We start from the raw sequence: 22,830 nt of genomic DNA, 5'->3' as shown, positions 1-22,830 counted from the left end.
TTCTCAAACTGTGGGTCAGGATCCACTAGGTGGGTTGCGATCCAATTTCAGGTGGGTCCCCATTCATTTCAATATTTTATACTAAATGTATTAGACTTGATGCTATCAAGGTTATGTGACTGCATTTGGAGAAATGTTACAGACCTGTACTTTTAACAAGCTACTATGTATATTCTTTTAACAATGATAGTAAATGGGACTTACTCCTGGGAGAGTGTGGGTAGGATTGCAGCCTAGGATTGTTAAAAATTTTCCTGCTTGATGATGGCACTTCCAGTCATGACATCACTTTTGGTGGGCCCTGACAGATTCTCTTTCTAAAAAGTGGGTCCTGGTGTTAAATGTGTGAGAACCACTGGTCTACATTGATTGACCAGAATTAGAATAGGGAAACAGTGCAGGAATACAAAACTTCTGAAATGCATAGCAATAAAGCAGCCCTGCAGGGTTTCAGATGGGAGCCATTTCTAGCCCAACTTAGCAGTGGTGTAGCTAGACGGGGTGCAAAGCACTAAGTTTTTCAGGGAACCTCACTGCAGCGTGCAAATGGCCCATTCCCCATCCCTTTGGAGCCATTCTGGGCAGTTGGAGCAAAACAGACAAATGCTAGAGAAGACTCAGAGAAAAGGCGAATGCCTTCTCTTGCTCCCAATGCCCAGAACAGCTCCAAAGGTGAAGGGCCGTTTGCATGCACAGTGAGGCTCCCTGCAAAACTTAGTGCTTTGCACCCCTTCTAGCTATGCCACTACTACCTCGACATGCCAGGGATCTTCTGCATGCATAGCATCTGCTGTGGCTCTCCCCTCTACTAGATGCTACTAATGTTCACTACTGAAGGTTTTACTTTTTGTTTGTATATAGTAATTTAATAGATATCATAAATGAAGAGGCCACCCAGCCATGGGCCTGCTGGGGAAGGCTGGCTGACAATGGTGGAAAAATACCTGAATGTCCTTGAAACAATTTCTGTTCCTACTCCCCTAAATTGCTTTTATTATAAAGCATTATAGCTGCATATGTGTTAATAGGAATGTATGGCTATGCCCCTGTTGACCGACCTTAACACAGTACAGAGAGATCAAATCTCTCAACCTGAGTTTAAGTTATACATTCAAGTTTCATACAAAGGTGATCCTACTACCCTCCCCCTCCATGAGGCTTCTTGGGAGTGGGAATTCAATAGTTTTGTCCTCCTGTTTAGTTGTGCTTCTGCTTTAAGGTTGAATAAATAAGTTTTAAAGGCATCTTGAGCCCTAAGTATTTTGCCTGCAGACCCCAGATGCTTTTCAGGTATGCCCCCTGCATTTTTCAGGATAGAAGTACAAACTATTTTGAAGAAAGGCAGTTGCATTCAGGGCCAGCTTTAAGCCAATTGGACCAATTGCTCCCAATTGGACCCTGTGCCTAAGGGAGGGAGGAAGAGTCCTACACTAACAATAATCTAGGCCTGTACACAATTTTATATTAAAACATGCTTAAATCCATTTGATTCATTAACTCAACACACTTTTTAAAGTGCACATTTTGACTGCTTTCCATTCTGCCATAATAAATTTTAATTATATCTTTTAAGATTCTACAGACCTTGGCTGTGAACTTGGATCCCTGCAAAAATGTTCCCAGTTGGGTTTCACTGCTCCTAAAGCCAACCCTAGTTGGTCCTTCAGGAAGGCTTGGAATGGGTAGGGGTTTTACCCAGAAGATACCAGTAGAAAGTAGCAGCTTTTTCCTGGGATGTAAAAAAGAAGCACTTGGGTAAAATAAACAAAGCCTGGTATATTTTATACATGGTCCCTTCTGTGGGGGAGAAAGCACCAGGCAGAAACAAAATCAGCCCCCAAGAGGATGTGTGAAGCCACACCAGAGGAAAGGAGAGTGAGAGAGATTCTTTTTCCTGGGAAAGCAGAGCACAGCTTGGAGCATTCAAGGACTATTTGTGTTAAACTGTATTGATTGCTTTGTGAATAAAAATACAGTTGACGCCAGCACTCCCCTGCCTTCCTTCAGCCACACTGGATCGCTCCACCATTGAGTGTTCCCATGACAGTCATGTTTCGTGTTTTTATTAGTTTGATTTACTTGATAAATAAACGGCAAAATAAAACAATATGATTATCTGGGAGTGAATAGCTACAGCCAACGCAGGCACTGGCAATAAGCAACCTTTAGCTTAAGTGACCACTTAAATATAACACTGATGATATTTCCAGGACAATTTTGCTAGACCTTTGCTTAGACCCTTCTGCAGTCTAAGCTCTGGGCCCCTAAAATATTGCTTATACATGTCCTGCTGTACAGAGACTGCCCCAGAACACTTTATTCCTTTCAGTGATATGGCTGTGTTTAGTAATCTTTCCTTGACATTTGTGTGTCTGTGTACCTACATCTGGAGCCACACTGTGACCTGCTGCTCTCACACAGCTGGTTAACTAGACTCTCAGGGAGGTTATAATTTCCCACTTAATTTTAATTTTGCAACATGGCATGTGACTGAGTGTGCTTGGGAGACAGAGTCCCTGCAAAACCTATTTTGTTGACTATGAAAGAATAATCAGGAAAGGGGGTTGGGGGTCTATTTGTCTTTTCTGCTCATAGGGCTTTATTATGTATTCTTACTGGGGCTCAGAGGGATACCATGCAAATGCCTCAAAACGCAATGTAGCCCAGAAGCGGTTCTGTTCTGTTTTTCCTAGCCTAAAATTATTTATATATAAAACACCTAACATTGTCTTGTAGGAGCTGTACATAGATTAAAAAATGTTGCAGTCCATAGGTTTGCAACAGACACTCCTAATGGACCAGGGAGGGAAAAAGAAAACAACACTTTGGTATATAGGTTTTCAGATTCTGGCCTCTACTCTAGCCAGGACCAAAGAACTTATTACAGCTCAATAGAAGGACTAATTAAAAGACAGAGCCAGGGTGACTAATTGGATTTACTGCACTCATTTCAATTGCATTTTGTGTTTTAAATCAGCAGCTGTTAAGAAGAAAAACAAACCCCAAACTTCCATCAGTCTGCCTATCAACTAGCTGGAAAAAGAAAAATCCTTCCTTTGAGCCTTCTGCATGCTCCTAATCAGAATGGGCCACATGAGAGGCACCCAGTTGTGTTACAGCAGCATGCTAAAGCCACACTTTAATCAGTGGTTGATGCTGCTTTTCCCCTTTGAAGATCAGCCTTCTCCCCACTCACTTTAGAGGAGCTTGATGTAAGCCAGAAACTTCATACACAATTTTGCTGAGTGGCAGGAAGTCAGATAACAGCCTGGTAACAGTCTTAGCCCAAACATTAAAAGGATTGTTTGTAAATGGCTGAGGACTATGTTCTGAGACCCTCTAGCTCTGCGATCCCAGCAAATCACTGACCTGAACACCTGTGTTTTTAAGGTGTCTAAGATGGGGGGGGGGGAGTCTATCCAAGTTTGCCTATCCTGCTCTGTGGCTGCCTTCACCCTGCCTTTCTCTCATCTTTCTGATGCTACAGGGAGTTAGCCTTGGATAGTTATGTCAGGCAAAAGGATTATTTGGAAGGTGGGGGGGGGATGTAGACATTTTGATTGTAGCATCTTCTAGGCAGCTAAGAACGATTGTGGCATTTTTTGGTACAGGAGCCTGGGGCTAGCTGCAAGGTGTTGCAACCCAACTGGAAGTCTTCCTGAAAAAGGTCTGTCTTCCATGTTGCTAATGCAAGACCAGATCTGCAACAGAAAAGGAATACGGTTGTCTCATTGCCCTGGTGTAGACCAAGTGGATAGGCATGGAACAATGTGAGCTGCAAAAGAGCTCAATGTGCTTAACTAATGCCAGCAGTATCTATGCCATGAGAGACAATCTGGTTATGGACCTGTATAATTTTCTTCATCACCTCCTCCATTTGTTACATCCTTTAAGCAGAGAATTGCGCTGGTGAAGGGAACCCTGGCCTTTGCCTACATTGGAACTACCTGTTGTTCCCAGGTTACAACTGGAGAAGTCCACACTGCATCCCTAGTGAAGCTGTTATGTAGATTTCCACTTCCTGGTTAAAATTTGGAAGTAAGTCATTGGTTGACAAACTATTCACTTAGCCTGAGATACACCTTCACTGTTCTGCACAGACACTGCGAGGAACATGACCCCTAATGAAGGCACTTCCTCATGAGCAGATTGACTATTTCAAGTGATAAGCTTATTAGGGTCACCCTGCCAGGGACTATGTTTAAGGAAGCGAACTGCAACCTCTTTGCAAACTCCTGATCAATCCAGAAATGTGGGAAATCTGTGTTATTTTGTTTAAAAAAAAAAAAAAAAGGGTAAAAGTAGCTACTTCAAGATTTGGTGGGTTGTTATGATGCTGTGGCTTTCTCCATGTGACAAATAACAGTTAAAGTGATTGGGGAAAATGCATAGGAGAAAGGTGAACCCCCCCCCCCATGGCTGCATTTAACTTTTAAAATCCAGTTCCCTGATTGTGGGATCTCAACAGCTCAAAGTCACAGGTAGGAGAGTCCCACTCCCAGTGGGTCTTTTCTGTACACTTCCTCTCCCTGTTTTTGTAGAAATGAACAACAAATCCCTAGAGAAATATTGACAGAAAAGACAGGCATTTGGGACTGAAGTCAAGACCCTCACCCTGGCAATCCCCTGGAAGCATTTCAAGGCAAGGCTGCCACTCTGTCGCTTAGTCACGGTGCTCCGGCTGCTCATTCCGTTGGTTTCAGTGCAGGATATGATTGTGCGTAATGTCTGGGTTGTGCACTCCATGTTTGATGGTGTGTCTTAACTGCCAACTGTCAGCCAGGAATTTCCATGTGTTAGTTGGTTCTGTCACAGCCTGAGTGCTGCTTTTAACCTCTCTTGCTTATTTTTGACCAAGGAAAGAGGTTGGGCTCCTGGAAAACATTGTGTGCTGCTGTACCCATGAAAGCTTATTCAGAGATCACAAAACTGATACCATTTCCCCCCTCCTGCTTTGCTGCACATTTTCCCTTATCCTCTTGAGCCTCTTCAGCACCTCTTGACTTGTGTGTTACTTGGGTGGACATGTGAGTGGTTTAAAGCCATTTCCAATTTTAACAAATTTTCACACCTTTGTTGTTTCACTCAGTGTTGGCTGCAGCATATGAAACTGTTGTGTCTGAAGGGAGCAAGCAGTTTTGCCCACTTCCCCTATAACCTAACCTAATAGGACCCTCTAACCTGCCCTTCCCTGTGTCTTTCTCATGGGACCAGCTCTGGGAAACGCTTCTTTTGTCACCAAGGCAGGATTTTTGTTTTCCTTTGCACAGCGTGTGGTACCTAGTCCTGTGAAAAAAATTCTGCTCCCAGAATCCAGCCATGCTCCAGTACCCACTGGTACTTGCTTCTCTGAAGATAGTTTGAGAAGCTGTCCAAACTACTTCTGGTTTTTTCATAGAGGAATGTCAATGTCAGCAAATAAGGTACACAACAAATGTTCACGGTCTTCATGTGGATTTGCACTGCCTCTTGGTAGCGGAAATTTAGGTACTGCTTGGTACAAATGGACCACAGCAGCCCTGTTGATCCACACTTGCTCTTTCTAGCTGGTAGTAATCGGGAAAGGCATCCTTGAGACTTGAATGTACTTACATGGCACCAAGCAGGTGTGCCTAAATGAGCCGTGTGCCGTGGCGTGGGAGGCTTTTGAATGTTTAATAAAACAAATTAAGAAAACTCAGCAGCAGCTTGCTCTTTGTGTTGTGTGCTGCTTTGGTTTGGCTAGCTGGCAGGTTGTGGTGTGGGGAGGGGGCAAGCATTTGTGTGCACACTGCGTTGCTTTTAGATCAGGTAGCAGGTATTTCAACTCCATCCCTGTTGCTAATTATTGCTTCAGTAAACAACAGATGTTCAGATACAGCTCAGTGTCTTTTTTTCCTCTTTTAAAAAGATTTGACAGTGCTCAAACTGGAGAGAGGTATTGCTGAAAGGGGAAAAAACTGTTATAATCATTTCACTCCCCTACTGCTAGCGATTTTTATGGGTCTTGTTACGGCAGGCATATTAATTGCTAGCGAGCGAATATTAAGCAAATTAAATGGCTTAGGTGCCCTGTGTGTTTGGACACTTGCTTGAAGACAGTTTAATCCTCCTCTTTTGAAAGGGCTGGTACATTTAGACTTTAAATTGTTTTCAGCATTAAAATGCAAGCAGCTATAAAGGCTTAATGCAATTAAGCCATAAGAAAAAGTCAAAAGAAAAAGCTGCTTCTAGCCTCTGGATACACCATAGCACAAAAATTAGTGTCACTCCTTCTATCTCTTTGCTGGTATGATTGTGGCTGAAAAATACATTGCTTACAGATGCTGTTCAGTTCAGGCAGGACACAGCTGCACTTTAGCAGTGTCTATGGAGTCAATCTGTTGTAGTGATCCCTGGCAGGGTTAGTTGATCCTTCACTGGCCTACACAACAGGCAGATGACCACTGCAGGGTCAGAGCCAGTGATGTCCTCCAGAATTGATATGTTCTCACTTTTAAGCCAAGTTATATGTTTGCCTACAAACCACAGGGCCAGAGAACCAACCACATGCATGTGTCACTTGGGCCTGATCCAGATATTTGAAACACAGTGTGATCACTGCTCCTACATGATGTCATAATGTCTGCCATTAACTTCCTTTGTAGTTCAAGATCAGCATGAGTGACACCATGCTCTTATAGGTCCTTAACATGATATACTTGGGAGCTTGTTATAAGTATGCCGTTAGAGCTATGGTATGGCATCCTCATTGCATTGATGTTCCTCTTTGGCAAGGGGGAGCAGAAACCATGTTGCACTCTCATCATTTGGATGGGTGAATGGATGTCTCTTGCCATGTTGTGGTCCATCAGGGTCTTCTCAGCAAAGAACTTAGCAAGATTTGGGTAGGTTTCCAAAAGAAATGGCAGTAAGATTTCCATGCAACACTATATTTCATTGATTGTGTCCTGGAATGGAAGTAGAGCATCATCAACTGCTGGCTAGGTTTGTGGCATAATATCCTAGTCACATCGGGCAGAAAAATTAGCAACTAAGAGTTGAATGAACCCAGTTGTTCAGAGTTCAGTTGCCAGAAGGCATCCAAAGAGGTGCCACCAGCTTGCAGACAATCTTCAAGCCTCTGGTGTGTGTGGTGGGGAAATGCATTGCTTCATGTAGTGAAAAAAATAAGGCAGACTTCTTCTTTGCCAGGGTGCATCTGGTGGGCCGACCTGACAGCGCCTTCCAGTCTTCCCACATGTAAGGCGAACATCTGAAGCAATATTTCCAGCTGTCCTTTCTCGCTTCCTATGGCCTCTTCACTGCCTGGTGGGCTGTGCTTTGAGCAACTGAATAGAAGCAGTGGCAAGTTCACAGACTGCTTGAAGAGGGGTTGGTGCTGGGCTTGCCGCACTCAACTGACCAGAAAGCAATTCTTGGCAGCAAGCTCCATTTTGACCTGCCAGGCGAGAGGAACATTGTTTGACAAAGTTTCTGCTTGAGGTGAAAAGAATCTTAAGGGAGTGTTTTATTCCCTCCCCCTCTTCTTCTTGCAAGGCCCAGGCATCCGTGAGTTGAAGCATGAAGCAGCAGTAATAGCCTTTATTTGTGAAACTCTGTGGGCAGTGCTAAGCTGTTAAAATGCAGGATAATTAGAATTCTTCATACAATAGCAAAAGAAATGCAGACTCGGCTCAAATGGCACCAGGCATCCGCTCTCCCCCCCCCCCCAACTCTTCCAATGGCTCTTGGAGTCTCTTCCCAGCTTTTTTGTCCACTAGGCGGTGCTAGCATCACACTTGTGGCAGAGCAAGTGTGGATGAATGGATGATGGATTAGCTTTATGGCTTTTTATGGGGCTAGCCCCTGCTTGAGCAGAGAACTTATTAATTGTGTATCAATTTGCATAACCTGCAGGGGACAACATGCAATTTAGTGGATGTTAAGACAGTGTTATTTCACAGCCCTATGTATCTCCCTGTGTTCAAGTTGCTGATAACTGGGGCCAGTGGTTCATGCTGAAAGCCACAATCTGTTTGCAGGAGTACCCCAAGTTTCCACTCTGTGTTACTGGAGCAGCTTAGACCGTGCAGGTTAGACTCTTTGAGACACAGAGCAAGTTAGACTCTTTGAGACACTAGCTACAAGCAGCTCCCCAACCTGTTTGAGGTTTTTCCCATTCAAGCCAGTGTCTGAGAGAGAGTGGGAGAAGTGCCAGAAATAATTTGTATTTTCAGGAAGCCCTTGACAGCTGCCGCTCATGCAAGAATCCTTTCCTTTTGAGCAGGAATGTCGGTTTTTCAAGGACTCTTTTAAAAGCAACCTTTCTGAAGTTGTGTAATCAAAATCTAGAGAAAATTACTTTTGTATATATAAAGCTCTCTACTTACAGAGTGCATTTGTAATGGTCTTGCAAATCCTTAACTTACTTCTGGGCCCATGAACTGTTCTTCAATGACAGCAGTGAGGAATGGCTTGCCTTGGCTGAATGGGAAGTGCCAGCTCTGGTCCCTGACTGCCTGGTTTCCAATCTGATGTGTCAGAACAGGCGGAAGAGATGCAGACTGTACTTCTACATCTTACCCAAAACCGGAGGCTGGCTGAGACCATAATTTATAAACAGGCTGATTAGGAGGAAGTGGATTGCTGTGGAACAAACTCCCAGTTTGAAAAGTATGTAAGATTGCAGCCCAAAGCACCTGGAAGTAATTTTTACACTTTCTAAAGCTGTTTTTCTTCTGCTTGGGCTCCATGGCTAAAAGCAAACCTCAGGAGGAAAATGGCTTTCAACCCAGTTCCAGGAGGAAAAGTATGGATAGGGGTAAGAGTAATTTTCCCCTTGGTCCACAGTGTGCACGAAAGGTGTGGGGACATGGCTCAGTCATTAAAAGTGGTCATGGTATGTGGGACAAATACCTTTTGTCCCAAACTCCTTGGGACAAAAGGAGTGCACAGCTGATTGACTGCCATGGAAAAACATTTCAAGTCGTGCTGCAGGATTTCTTGGACAAATGGTGAGTTGTATCCCAACTTTACCATGTGCAGAAGTAAATTCCTGGGAGCCTCCTTGCCCTCTTCCTTTGGTAGCAGCTCCCCCACCCCCCAGTCTTCAAAAAACCAACTTCTGAGGGTTGGAAGAGCCTTTGGAGGATGATGAGTTGTGGTGTGGGAGGGCTGCTGAGGGAGGTGTGGAAATCACCCCTCTCTCTTGCATAGATGGAAGTGACCTGCTTCTGTAGATATTGTTAAGGTAGGATAAGCAACTCATTCAGGGGGAAGTTGAATTCAATCTAGATATTCAGATCAGTGCCCAGTAACTAACCACCATGCGTAGACCTCTGCAGACAGTACCCCATGCACAGGGAGTTTTTTTAAACTTTTTATGAAACCACCTTAGAAAATTTCAATTTAAAGTGGAAATGTGGGGTATACATATACTAATTGCTAGGGATGGGCAAATCCAGCATGGCTTGACTCGATTTGAGTCACTAGTCTCCGCTCCCTGCAACTTGGGTCAAAAAATTGTCCTGATGGAGGCACTTTCTGAGTTGCCTGGTATGTTTTCGCAATTTGGAAAGACTTGGATCTTGAACAGTTCCCTTTAAAAAGTCAACTGTGGGGAAAAAGGTGGCTGCTGGGGTGTGTGTGTGTGTGTGGGAGTTCTCTTTAAACACTTCCCTGCTGCCCCATCCAATCTGCAAACAAGGCAGGAGGCATGGAACGGACTGAGAGTGGGGAGAGAAGCAGCAAGAGGGAGGTGGGTCACATGCAGCAGCCTCAAAGCTTATCAGGACAACCCAATCCTTTGCATCTCTACTCAGAAGTAGCCCCACTGCAGTCGGGCTTTCATTAGGCTTTCCCCCCCCCCAAGTAACAATGGAGCTCACAGCAGCCATGAGATTGGAAACTGTGATTGTTACAAACCTCCCCCCTGCTTCCCCATCTCATTTTCCTCTTGGCTTCTCCAGCCAACCATAAGGCAAGAACCCCCTAGGGCTTCTGCCCTTTGTCATCCAAAGAAAAAAATATCAGACGCCCAGCCTTTATCCAACGATCATTGGTTCCTTTAGAGATGGGCAAGAGATCTCGCTCCTCCTCCTTTTCCTCTGGGCTTCTCCAGCCAATTCCAAGACAAGAACCTTCTTGGGCTCCTCCTTATGCTCTCCTCATTCAAAGAAACAAATTAGATCTCCAGTCCTTCATCCAATGATTATCAGTTCCTTTAGAGATGGGTAAGAGAGCCCGCTCAAGCCTGATGCAAAAGCAAACATTAACCCTTCTCTGCCTCCTGTCTGGAACATCCTTGCTGTTCACCCAGTCTGAATTATGGTCTCACAAGGTTTTTCACGCTGCACAAACAATAAGCAAGCACACCCAGATACAGACAGACTCAGGTCTGCAGGTGTGGGGATGAGTGCTGAGTCAAGGGGCCCTTAACTCAAGTGTTTTTCTGAGTTTTCCACATGTGTTTCAAGTGTACATGAGCCAACGAAAAACACACATTTTTGCGACTCGGACTCGAGTCATGTGATTCAGGCTATATTGTGACTTGTCATGTAGATTGGTTAGTTTTCTGCATACCAACATGGACATTCTGGAAGTTTAGCATGACCATCCTCTGATTCTCACAGCAAGCAACAGCAGTGCAAGTTTGTCTTTCTGCTTGGAAATGGAGGCTGTTTAACGAGGTTGCCACATAGCTGCATATTTCACGTGCTCTTATTCATACTCGGCAGTGAAAAATTTTGAACCATCCAATTGAACGTGGCTACAGAATGTAACAGACAATTCTATCTGTGCTGTAGAATTCTCTACAAAGGCTTGAAAACAAGCAGTCCAAGGGAAAGCTCCCATTTTCTATTAAGCCTGATAGATTTTAAAGTAATTCCTGTGGAAAACCTATTGCTTTCATTGCCTACTAAATTGTATGGGGACATTTTCAATGAGGGATGGAAAGAACATATTCCCAGAGGGGTCAAGTGTGAGTTTTCTGTTTCCAAATGTCTCCGGCTAATTAGATGCTGTAATTTCACCTCCTGGAATAGTCTGCAGGTGCCAGGTACAGCAATTGTTCCATAATTGTGTTAGTGTAAACTTCACACTCTAAAAGGTCGCAATACTCCATTGTGTGATTCTTCCTCCAAATTCTCAGTATGTAACATTACAGAGGAGCAACGTATTAAAACCTGCAACCAAAAGGCAACCAGCCAGCCTGTCTGTAGTAGCCTCATTCAAAGCATCAGGAAAATTTGTCTGATCTTGGTCCATAAGGATTGATTAAATTAACCCAAAGCTGCAAAATTATGTTATTGGCAGACCTGAGTCATTTCAGGATCAACAGGACCCCAGAAATTCCTCCACCACCATGGCATAATTTAAAATCAAGTCACTAAATGAAAAAGTCCCCCCCCCCCAATTTACCTAAGATGTGTTCATTATTAACTAACAAGATAAAGAGACTTTCACATGCAGGAGCAGTGAACCAGATTGGGGAGGGAACTGGTGCAAGGTGGCTCTTCAGCCAAAAAACTGCATCCTTTTTGAAGTGAGGAGGAAAGACATGAGTCCATCTGGATTTACTTAAAAAGTCATAATGTTTTTTACAGCAGGGATGTGCTGGAGTCTCAGTGCCGTGTTGTGAGTTGATTTGCAAGTCTCTGCCCTCTTGACTCATGTTGTTCGTGAGTTATAACAGGAGGCCATCGTGACTCAAACTGAGCCTTTTTAAGAGTCATTTTGACTTGAGTCTGAGTCCTTACAAGTGAAGGCATGAGTCAGGGGTGGCTCTGCGGGGGGGAAAAAAATGAGGTTCTAGGGTGTGTCGGAGTTCTCATTTAACACTGCCCTGATGTTTCCATCTCATCTACCATCAGCAGTGTTATGAAGTCCTTCAACCACCTTTTTCATTTCATTGTTGTAAACAAAAGCTATGCTATTATTTGAGTTAGTGCAGAAAGTGATAGGTTCCTTATGAACCCCGGTGACAACACCCCATTCACATAATGACTTCTGATTCCAGCTTCAGAAGGAGTGCTGAGCATTATGCCACAGACAGACTAACAGGGAGGCATCTGAGCTCGGCAAGGTGGGAGGGGATGGGCAACATGAGGGAACAGAAGTGGTAGGTGGGAGGGAGGTCACCTGCAGCAGCTGGGAGGTTTATGACCCAATCCTTTGCAGTTCTAGTCAGAAGCCCTGTTGCAGTCAATGGGGCTTTCTTCCTCCTATCACAAAGAAATGCCTCCCCCTGCTTTGACTGCCTCCTTAGGCCCCCCCCCCCACGCTATCCAGGCATTTTTTCCTATTGCAAGAATGCCTCCCCCATTCATAGGGCTCCCTTCTGTTTTCCACTCATCCAGAGGAAAAAAAATCAGGCAATCCATTCAACCAATTGATTGCTCATTTCCTTCAAGATGGACAAGAGATCCTGCTTCCCCCGTGTCCTGGCTGCCCTGCCTTCTTCTGGTTCCTCCCCCCAGCCTAGTGCAGCCACCTGCTCTCCTCTTCCACCACCCTCCCCCAAACTCCTGGAGCCAACCTACCCTCCTCCCATCAAGTCTGGTGCTCGCGTTGCTGGCTTCCAGATTACCCACAAGTTCTTTTGGGGCAACGCGGAAGTGGTGGAAAAAAAGTACACACACACACACACACACACACACACACACACACACACACAAAGCTGCGTTGCTGAGTCGCGGACACAAAATGATGAGTCTTCATGACTCGTGTTTCTACAAGTCATGACTCTTTTCCGGTCCGAACCCTGAGTTGCAAGTCATTGCTCAAATGAGTGACATGTGTGACTTGAGTTCACACAAGTCTTGGCAAATGTGTATGTTTGCGACTCGAGTCGAGTCTGCAAGTCACAAGTGCCCATCCCTGTCTTAGCACTAAAACCAGAGCTAAACTGAGGCTGTAGTCCTATGCATACTTGCATGGAAATAAGTCCCTTTGAACTCAATGGGGATTACTTAGAGACATGCATAGGATTGTATTGTCACGAAGATACTGTTTATACTGGGGTGTCAAACATAAGGCCCAGAGGCCAAGTGAGGTCCCTGAAAGCAATTTATCTGCCCCCCGTTGTAATTGGGCTCTGCCAATATTGATATTTGGGCTCTCGCATATCTTGAAAATATGAACAGGATTTGCACATTTTCTCTTCTGTCATTTGCAGCTAATGAGTTTCTGTGTGAGAACAAACTGCTTATTTCTGGCCATCATCTGCTTAATGATGTCACTTCCTGCTTAATGATGTCACTTCTGGTCCTCAGCAGGCACCATGAACACTAACTTTGGCCCTCTATTTGAAATAGGTTTGACATCCATGGTATATACATCCATACTATGGAGACCTCTCTATCCCCTGCTCTGTTGCATATGTAGGGCATCTGTGCACATGATGCCCTCCTTCCCAACAAGAGGTTCCTCATTCACTTCAGTGAAAGGTTCATAAGTGGAGCATCCCCTTGCATTGATGTGAATGTGAAAGCATCCTCAGAAAGCAGTTTTATGAGCACATTACAAATGGCTATGTTTATGAAGGTGACTGGGTTTGGTGTGCTTTCAGAGAGGGCAACTGTCTGTGAACATTCACATACCACTTGACACATCTCTGCCCTTCAATTATACATGGATGGAGGCAGCTGGGCTGCTTAGACCTATGGACACTTTATGTCTAGTTGTGCATATATTAAAAAAAAAAAAAAAAGCTTGTGTTGAACACAGAGAGTATTGGTTGCTAGTTTGCTTCCAGGTTCATTTCAAGGTGCTGTTGTGCTCTTCAGAGCCCTAAATGAGCTGGGAGCAGAGTATCTGAAGGACTACCTTCCACCATCTGAATCGACCTGAAGCATTAAATCTTCAGGGGGAATCCCTTGCACATCCCTCCATTGTCTGATGTAAGCCTGGAAAAGATATTGTATTGGCAACCTTCAGTCTCGAAAGACTACGGTATCGCGCTCTGAAAGGTGGTTCTGGCACAGCGTCTAGTGTGGCTGAAAAGTGACAATCCCTTCCACACCGGGAGCAAGTGCAGTCTGTCCCTGGTCTGTCTCCCTGGCTATGGGCCTTCCTTCTTTGCCTCAGACTGTTGGCAAGTGTCTCTTCAAACTGGGAAAGGCCATGCTGCACAGCCTGCCTCCAAGCGGGCCGCTCAGAGGCCAGATATGAAGGAGGACATACATGCCTGTTCCCTCCTTGTGGCGCTCGCTCCCTTGGAAGATGCACTGTGGCTCATCTTTTTTCATCAGGCTTTTCTTGATTAAGTTTAGTTCAGTGTTTCTCAACCAGTGGTACTAGTACCACTTAAGGTGGTGTCTGGTGCTACCTGCAGGATCTGCAGACCCCCACTGCCTGGCAATGCAACACAGCAAGCAGCAGTAGGAGGCTTGGCTTGGTGGGCAGAGCTCCAGCATGCGTTTTTCACATGCTCAGAAAAGCCCTCTTGTCCACTCTTACCAATGTTTGTCGCGTTGTGTCTGGCCTCCCAATCTGGAAGTAGTTGGTGATGACATTGTAGCCAGTTACTTTGGGTGGTGCTTTCAATAAGTGGAACATGTGAAGTGGTCTGGTTTAGTTAACTTGGAGTTCTTTTCCCCCCATCTTGCTTTGCTGTTTTTCTTATATAATTGTTTCTGTTTTATCATTTACTGTATTTAAATCATATTATGAGCCACCTAGAGGCCCTCCAGGAAACAAATGCAGTATAATTAAAAATAAATAAATATTGTGGAATTATTGTTGCCCATAGCATACACACATGTGTTTTTTTCCCCCTCATTTCCACCATAGTCCCTGGTCAATCTCGCTTTGTTTGAAAACTGCAAACTAGCTGCAGATTTCTTTAGGTGGGAAGATTCTAAACAAGTATATTTGCAATAATTGTATGCACAGTAACTGAATGGCCGCCACAGCAACACCACTGGTGGTAATGCATCTTCCCTGCTCTATATATTGAGTATAGAAAAGGTTGTGTGCATACCCACCCATTCTGATCATGTAGCTCTTGGTAATAGGGAGTGTCTATAGCTCCGTGAGAGCATTCTGGGTTGTAGAAGCTTCCAATCTCTAGCATCCCCAGGTAATGCTGGGAAAAGACCCCTATTTATTTCTAAATACACATTTTGATGAAGAAATGTACATAGAATCATAGCCCATTTAAAAAAGCAAAAGCAAAAGATTCCTTCTGCCACACAATAATGTGCTGCCTTTTCAAGTATCAGTTTTTGCTCTCTTGTGTTTATTACCGGTAGTTTTTTTTTTTAAAGTAGTGTGTATGTCTGTTTTCTTTAGTACTTTTGAGAATTTGTGAAAGTTAGCCTTACAGTGCAATCCTATGCTCCAGTCGTGCTGGCCAGTGCACACTCTGCTGTTGCAGGCTTCTGCAAATATGCCGTAAAGCACATGGCAACTGTGTAGGAGTTAGGAGCACCAACAGGAAGGCCTGTGCCATCTCACTGGTGCCAGTGCAGGTCTCAAGGGACGCTGGAGCAGGTAAGTTTCACACTGGGCAGCAGAGAGGCTGAAGGAGAGTTGGGAGGGGCTTAAAGGGCAGGAAGGGTTGGGAGGGGACAGAGGATGAGTGGAGTGGCACATGCTGTACCCTAGCCCCCTTCCAGGACAAGATCTGCTCTCATGGAGATTGCACTGGTGATTTAGCAGGAGCAGGTTGGAGTAGACCCATTGCGACAACTGGGGCTTTCCCCAGGACAAGGGGGCAATTGTCCCCTTACCTTGAGGAGACCTTCAGACTGCAAAATTGCCCCATGAGAGACAGCGCAAGCTACGCTGGCCATGCTGCATCAGTGTGCGGGAATTTCAATAGGATTGAGTCATTGGTGGTGAAATGGACCAACTCATAAACTGCACCTCATCTGGTCTGATCAGCTTCAGTATTCAGTTCAGTTGTATGTGCTGATATCAGGTGTGCTTTTCAGACCGTGTTTAACATGCTCACACAGGGGCTGGGCCATATGTAGGGGTCTAAAGCACAGTGGTTTAGTGGGAAAGGAAGTGGGAGGTGAGGGCATCCACAAAATTTTTCTTGTGCAAGGATAATAATACATACATGGGGAAGGAGAATCAAAACTCAAAAGTGAGTCACTGTACCTTAGCCAGCCATATAACTAGGCTCTAAATGGAAACCATTACTATGGAAAGAGAAAGAAGAGATGAAATCCTTAAAAGGGGGCACCTGATAGTGCAATAAGGAGGGGGAAAGGGATGTAGGGAAATCAGGAGCACTACCCAGAGGGAACTGGGGCTGGAAAAGTGGGGTTTTTGCTAGAACTGGGAAGACTCAGAAAAGAAGTAAGAAAGTTTTCCAGGGTTCTGGCAGTGGTGAAAAGCTGTGGGTGGATGGTGGTCCTCAATAGCCTGAATAGGCTTCAGGCAAGGAGTGAGTGCCTCAGCAGGCTATGAAATCATGTCACTTGCAGTGGAAGGGCGAGTCTCTCCCACTGTGTGGTTCCTCTTAACTGATATGCCAAGGCTCCTAGTGGGGATCAATGTGAGCGAATGTTTGCCCTTGGAGTCCTTGATTGATTGGTTAAGGGGGTTGTTCCCTAGGAGGCATGATGGTGATGTAGGGTTGAAAACCAGATGAAATTCATATACACACAATGTGCAGAGGAGGAAAATGACAGAGGCACTAAGTCTGTCCTCAATTTAACTGCATACAAGAGGAGGAAAGAGAGAGGGCTTTGTAGGTCAAAGGGCAAGGCTGCACCATGGACCAAGTTTATCAGTCTGTTTGTGCTGACTTGGTGCAAAGCATTACAAGGATCATGGGGCTTGGTTGCCAAGACCAAGCAAGCTCCTAAGTTGAAGCAAGATGCACAAGACAGAAAGCGTTTAAATGCAAACCCAGAGGCAGGTCCAAGAGAAATCCCTGGTCCGAAAGAGAGAGGGAGAAAAAAGTTTTGCAGCCTATGAAGGTTATGCTATGAGGTTAGCTAGTGTTGGGGACCATTTTTTGGGTGTTGCTGACGTTTAGTGATGGTTAGGTGTTGCTTTGTTTAGTTCAAGGAAGGAAGCTCCCAGGATGCTCATGATCTTTTGTTCACAAGTTCAAATGTGCTGTGCAAGCATGGTGCAGCTGTGGAACGAGGCAGAGGGGGTGGGACAAGGTACAGTGGGGGTGGGGAAGGGCAAATTGGCTGATGGAAGGGGGTGGGTTTGACAGCTGCAGTGGCTGCTGAATCCTACCCCATCCCAGACACAATTCCATGGTGTGGGTCCATGCAGACATACACCAGTGAATTTACTAGTGCAGATCTGAGTGGACCGTTCCATGCTGTGGACAGTTACCCCCAAGTAAGGGAACAAATGATCCCTTACACATAGGAGACATGCACAGGATGCAGCTGTAGCCATTTTGGCATTGCTGCATTAGCAGTGGGGGGGGGGAGGATTGGCTGTTTCAATACTATAACATGCATTTTTATGAAAATCTGGATCCATTAGTTTTTCTCCTGAAAAATTGCCAACTAGATCAAAGTCAGAAGAATGGTTTGCAACAGTGAAGACCATCTTCAAAATCCTACCTACTTTCCCCAACAAGAGTTTTTATTGTCTTCTGCTTGTGAGCCCTATACAGTACACTAGAGGCATATTTTTAAAAGTTTCCTTCTGTTGGCTAGACATTTACATTAAAAAGCGATATTTATTTGTCACTGTGCCAGCACACTGAACCTTAGGACAGCAGGGAGAGCTTGAGTGTTGTGATCACAATGCAAGAATTTACAATACCAAAATAACTTTATAACAGTTTGGGGACCATGAGAATAGTGGTGGTCTATGCAGCACACCGACCTGAGTGGCTGCCATTATTTTAGAGGGAAGAGCTGGCTAATAGGCCTGATTATTGTTCTGTTTCCAAATTCAGAGCAAATTAGGGGTGTCACAACCACAACCCTGCAGCTGGAAACATTTGTCAGTTGAAAGGTGCAACATACTCTTGGCAGGTGGTGCCGCTTAGTATAGCCTAGCTGCCTGTAGTTACAGAGCATCTGATGGCCAAATCTTTTACTGAGCTGGCCCAAAGAATGCAGGGCTGCTGCATCCAGTGTGCCATCCCAGGTGAGTGAGGTAAGAAGGGGAAAAACATACCTGGGTGTAGGCTGCAGAAGGGATGCTGCAAAGATATGCCAGCCCTTTTGCTAGCATAGCTCTGAGGAGCCTGCTGGGGTGTGCGTCTGGCTTAGGATGGGGGCTTGGGATATGGCAGCTGCAGACTCCGTTGTGATCCTCCTCCTTGATTTTCCACCTTGATCTGCACCCCCCACCAGCAGAACCTCACCAGTGGCCAATCTGCACATTGATGCTGGCGGTGCATGGCTTTCTGGCTGTTGCACCATGCACAGTGCAGACCAGTGAAGTGTCTGCAGCAGTGGTGGAGTCCTTGCGGTACTGGTGTACCTTGTGGTATGCCGGTGCCAATGACCACTAGCATTGGGCTATAATTTATTGATATTAGAGCTATTTCCTTTCTTTAGTACCTAAATGAACTCTTGATATGGACAGTGGATTGAGTGGACTGGACTGAATTTGATGGGTGATCACCCGGAGTGCTTCACTACATATCAAGTCTGTAACTCTGTTCAACTCATAGCTTACGGTGTTATGGCAAATAAACTGAAACTGAGTTACAAACATAGTTTTCGGTGAATCCACCGGATAACTTCACTATGCACTGGTGAATTCTGGATCTAGATCCATGTTCTAATACATCTCCTGCTTAGGCTATGGGACAACCAAGTTTTAAAGTGTGTGTTAATGTTTTAACTTGCTTGCCCAAAGAGCAATCCTATCTACTCAGCAGTAAGTCCTATTGTATTCAATGGGGCTTACTCCCATGAAAGTGTATATAGCCTTATAGCTATAATTGCTTAAATCAGTGTGGTAGATTTTTGGCTACTAAATTCTAGTGTTTAGTTATTGCTCAGTATTTAACTTGCTGTCCTGGAGCTGAAGCTGGGTTCCAGCATGTACAAGTGCGCGCCTCTTAACAACGGGGACATGTTCTCCAGTCCCCGTTGTTATGCCATTAGGTTGCTAAGTGAGTATTTAGCCCAATCTAGTGCTAATCCATCCCTAGCCCAATGGCTCTAGAAAAGACCTGTAAGTTGGGGGAAGGAGTAAATAGCACAAGTATTTAAGAACAGGAACAGTTTATTTAAATAATTGCCTATATGCAGTTCTCATGGTTCTTTGTTAAACCCTATGCCAAAATATTCAGTTACTCATAGATTATGAGTAAAATTCAGAAATTCATCACAAATGTCATTTTAACAGATGCATTTTAAAACTACATTGCTGTATTGTTTTATGAATCTGTTCAGAGCTGGTATATATTTGTGGCTAAAAGACTGAGCTACACAGTGGAAAGTGCCAGTCATAAATTGCCACTGCCAAGAATTGGCCAAGAGATAGCCTTAGGTAAAGTCCTTGCCTGCTTTGACCCTTGTCCTCTATGTGGGCTTGTTGACGAGTGCTGTAATAATGTACAGTATGTGAAGCAGTCAAAGGGCCAAATCCTGTCCAACTTTCCAGTGCTGACGCAGTTGTGCCAACAGGGTGTACACTGCATCCTGCAGTGGAGGGGGGGGCAGTCACAGAAGCATACATAAGGTAATTTTTGTTAATAATAATAATGAATAATAAACTTTATTTATACCCCGCCCTTCTCCCTAAAGGGACCCAGGACTGTTCCCTTACTTCAGGACTGCATTATGACTGCATTGGTGCTGGATAGGTGGATAGGATTGCGTCCTGAAACCTTATGAGTGCAGTATTATTTACACACCTATTCATTACTTAATAAAAAGCGCTGAATTATTACAGGAGTGACATTTTTCCTTGCAAAATGCAGATTTCTTTCTCTCACTTTCAAAGTGTGAAAACAGCAAGTCCTGTAACAAGCAAATAATTTTTTTTTAAAAAATAGGTCATATTTAGCTACACAGAGTGACCTGATTTGTGCTGGATCAACATGTTATCAAGATGCAGTTGTCACTACAAAGCAAGCGTGATGAAGTCTGCCTATTCTAACTAACATCAAGACATAGTGTTGTCATATACACTCACAAGCTGTTTTGAAGGGAGAATATTCCAGGGAGATGCTGTAAACGCAGATTGAAAGATCTTCAGGCCATGAATAACGATTGGTGGTAAACTGGTTATTTATATTCAGCAGCTTTAATTAAGTAGTACTATTATTTTTAACATGTGAAGGAGCAACCATGTTCCTTTTCTTTTTCCCTTAGTGTTGTCACACTTAACTATGTGAGGTGTAGTTAATGTTTCTCTAAAGTAGGCCACTGGAGATAGCGTGTAGTAATTTGCCTTGCTGAGCTAGCAGTCTGGGCCACTGGGCAGGAGGGGTGGGAAACAACTCCCAGCTGTGTAGCAAATGAATCAACACTAGTAGAACTACCGTATTTTTCGCTCTATAAGACGCACTTTTCCCCCCCAAAAAAGTGGGGGGAAAAGTGTGTGCGTCTTATGGAGCGAATACTGAAAAGAAAAGAAAAAACTCCGCCCCTGGCCCCGCCCCCTGCCCGCTCTGCTCGGCTCCGCTTCCCAGGAAAGCGTGGGTGGGGTGGCAGTCTTGCTGAGCAAGCCCGTGTGTCTACTCAGAAGTAAGTTTCAGACTCACTGGGACTCACTCCCAGGAAAGGGGGGGGATGGCAGGCTCGCTGAGAAAGCCCACGTGTCTACTCAGAAGTAAGTCACTGGGGCTCACTCCCAGGAAAGCGGGGGTGGGGTGGCAGTCTTGCTGAGCAAGCCCCTAGAGCAGGGCTGCTCATTACGTCGACCCTCGAGCTACCAGTCCATCTCCAGGCGAAATGAGTCAATCGCGGGCTTCTCTCCTGTCCACGCATCCCTAGGAGTGAGCCCCTGGCAGGCTTGTGAGCCCAGGGAGCGAGCCTAGGGAGTGAGTCCAGGGAGCCCAGGGACTGAGACGGGCTCCTCCCTGGGAGAGGAGGCGCTGGCAGGCTTTTCTCCTGTCCACTCATCCCTGGGAGTGAGCCCCATTGGCTCTACTGGGGCTGACTTACCTTTCCCCTGCTTTTGCACTGGTATGTATGGAGATCTGCGCCCCCCCCCCACTTCCATCTGTTGGTTCTGTGTGCAAGGGGTTTTGCAATGGCCTTGCTGTGACGCCTATACAGAGATCTTACCTGCCCCACACTTTTCCCCTGCTTTTGCACTGCTATGTATGGAGATCTGCGCCCCTCCCCACTTCCATCTGTTGGTTCTGTGTGCAAGGGGTTTTGCAATGGCCTTGCTGTGATGCCTATACAGAGATCTTACCTGCCCCACACTTTTCCCCTGCTTTTGCACTGCTATGTATGGAGATCTGCGCCCCTCCCCACTTCCATCTGTTGGTTCTGTGTGCAAGGGGTTTTGCAATGGTCTTGCTGTGATGCCTATACAGAGATCTTACCTGCCCCACACTTTTCCCCTGCTTTTGCACTGCTATGTATGGAGATCTGCGCCCCCCCCCACTTCCATCTGTTGGTTCTGTGTGCAAGGGGTTTTGCAATGGCCTTGCTGTGATGCCTATACAGAGATCTTACCTGCCCCACACTTTTCCCCTGCTTTTGCACTGCTATGTATGGAGATCTGCGCCCCTCCCCACTTCCATCTGTTGGTTCTGTGTGCAAGGGGTTTTGCAATGGTCTTGCTGTGATGCCTATACAGAGATCTTACCTGCCCCACACTTTTCCCCTGCTTTTGCACTGCTATGTATGGAGATCTGCGCCCCCCCCCCACTTCCATCTGTTGGTTCTGTGTGCAAGGGGTTTTGCAATGGCCTTGCTGTGATGCCTATACAGAGATCTTACCTGCCCCACACTTTTCCCCTGCTTTTGCACTGCTATGTATGGAGATCTGCGCCCCTCCCCACTTCCATCTGTTGGTTCTGTGTGCAAGGGGTTTTGCAATGGCCTTGCTGTGATGCCTATACAGAGATCTTACCTGCCCCACACTTTTCCCCTGCTTTTGCACTGCTATGTATGGAGATCTGCGCCCCCCCCCACTTCCATCTGTTGGTTCTGTGTGCAAGGGGTTTTGCAATGGCCTTGCTGTGATGCCTATACAGAGATCTTACCTGCCCCACACTTTTCCCCTGCTTTTGCACTGCTATGTATGGAGATCTGCGCCCCTCCCCACTTCCATCTGTTGGTTCTGTGTGCAAGGGGTTTTGCAATGGTCTTGCTGTGATGCCTATACAGAGATCTTACCTGTACCACACTTTTCCCCTGCTTTTGCACTGCTATGTATAGAGATCTGCGCCCCCCCCCACTTCCATCTGTTGGTTCTGTGTGCAAGGGGTTTTGCATTGGTCTTGCTGTGATGCCTATACAAAGATCTTACCTCCCCCACACCTTTCCCCTGTTTTTGCACTGGTCTGTATAGAGATCTGCTCCCCCCCCCTTGTATTGGAATCCAGGAAGATCTGGTGAGGAGGTAGATGTGGTGTCAGCAGTGGCCCCTTTAAGGGTAAGGCCTGGGCATCCTGGGCACAGCTGCAGCCACTGGAAGGCAATAGGGCCCTCAGGGATATAAGGAGTACCAGAGGCAGAAAGGGTTTGTGGGTTTTGAAGGAGTGTGGGCTGGCTGGCTGGGTTTATTGAATTTGGAATCTGAGTGTGGCTGGACTTGTATACCCTGATGGATTTAACTGACCTACCTGGAACCTGACCTTGGACTGTAATTTGGCTTATTGGCTCTGGACTCTGATTTGGCAACTCTGAATGATGGAACTGATTTACTTGGCATCTGTGGACTGGAACTGGACTCATTTTTGCTTGCTGCACTGGTGAGTTGCACAAGGGGGACTGATCAGCCTTAAGCGGGCAT

The sequence above is a fragment of the Tiliqua scincoides genome, chromosome 6, assembly GCF_035046505.1.
Source record: "Tiliqua scincoides isolate rTilSci1 chromosome 6, rTilSci1.hap2, whole genome shotgun sequence".
Lineage (NCBI taxonomy): Eukaryota > Metazoa > Chordata > Lepidosauria > Squamata > Scincidae > Tiliqua > Tiliqua scincoides.
This window is presented reverse-complemented; position numbering follows the sequence as displayed.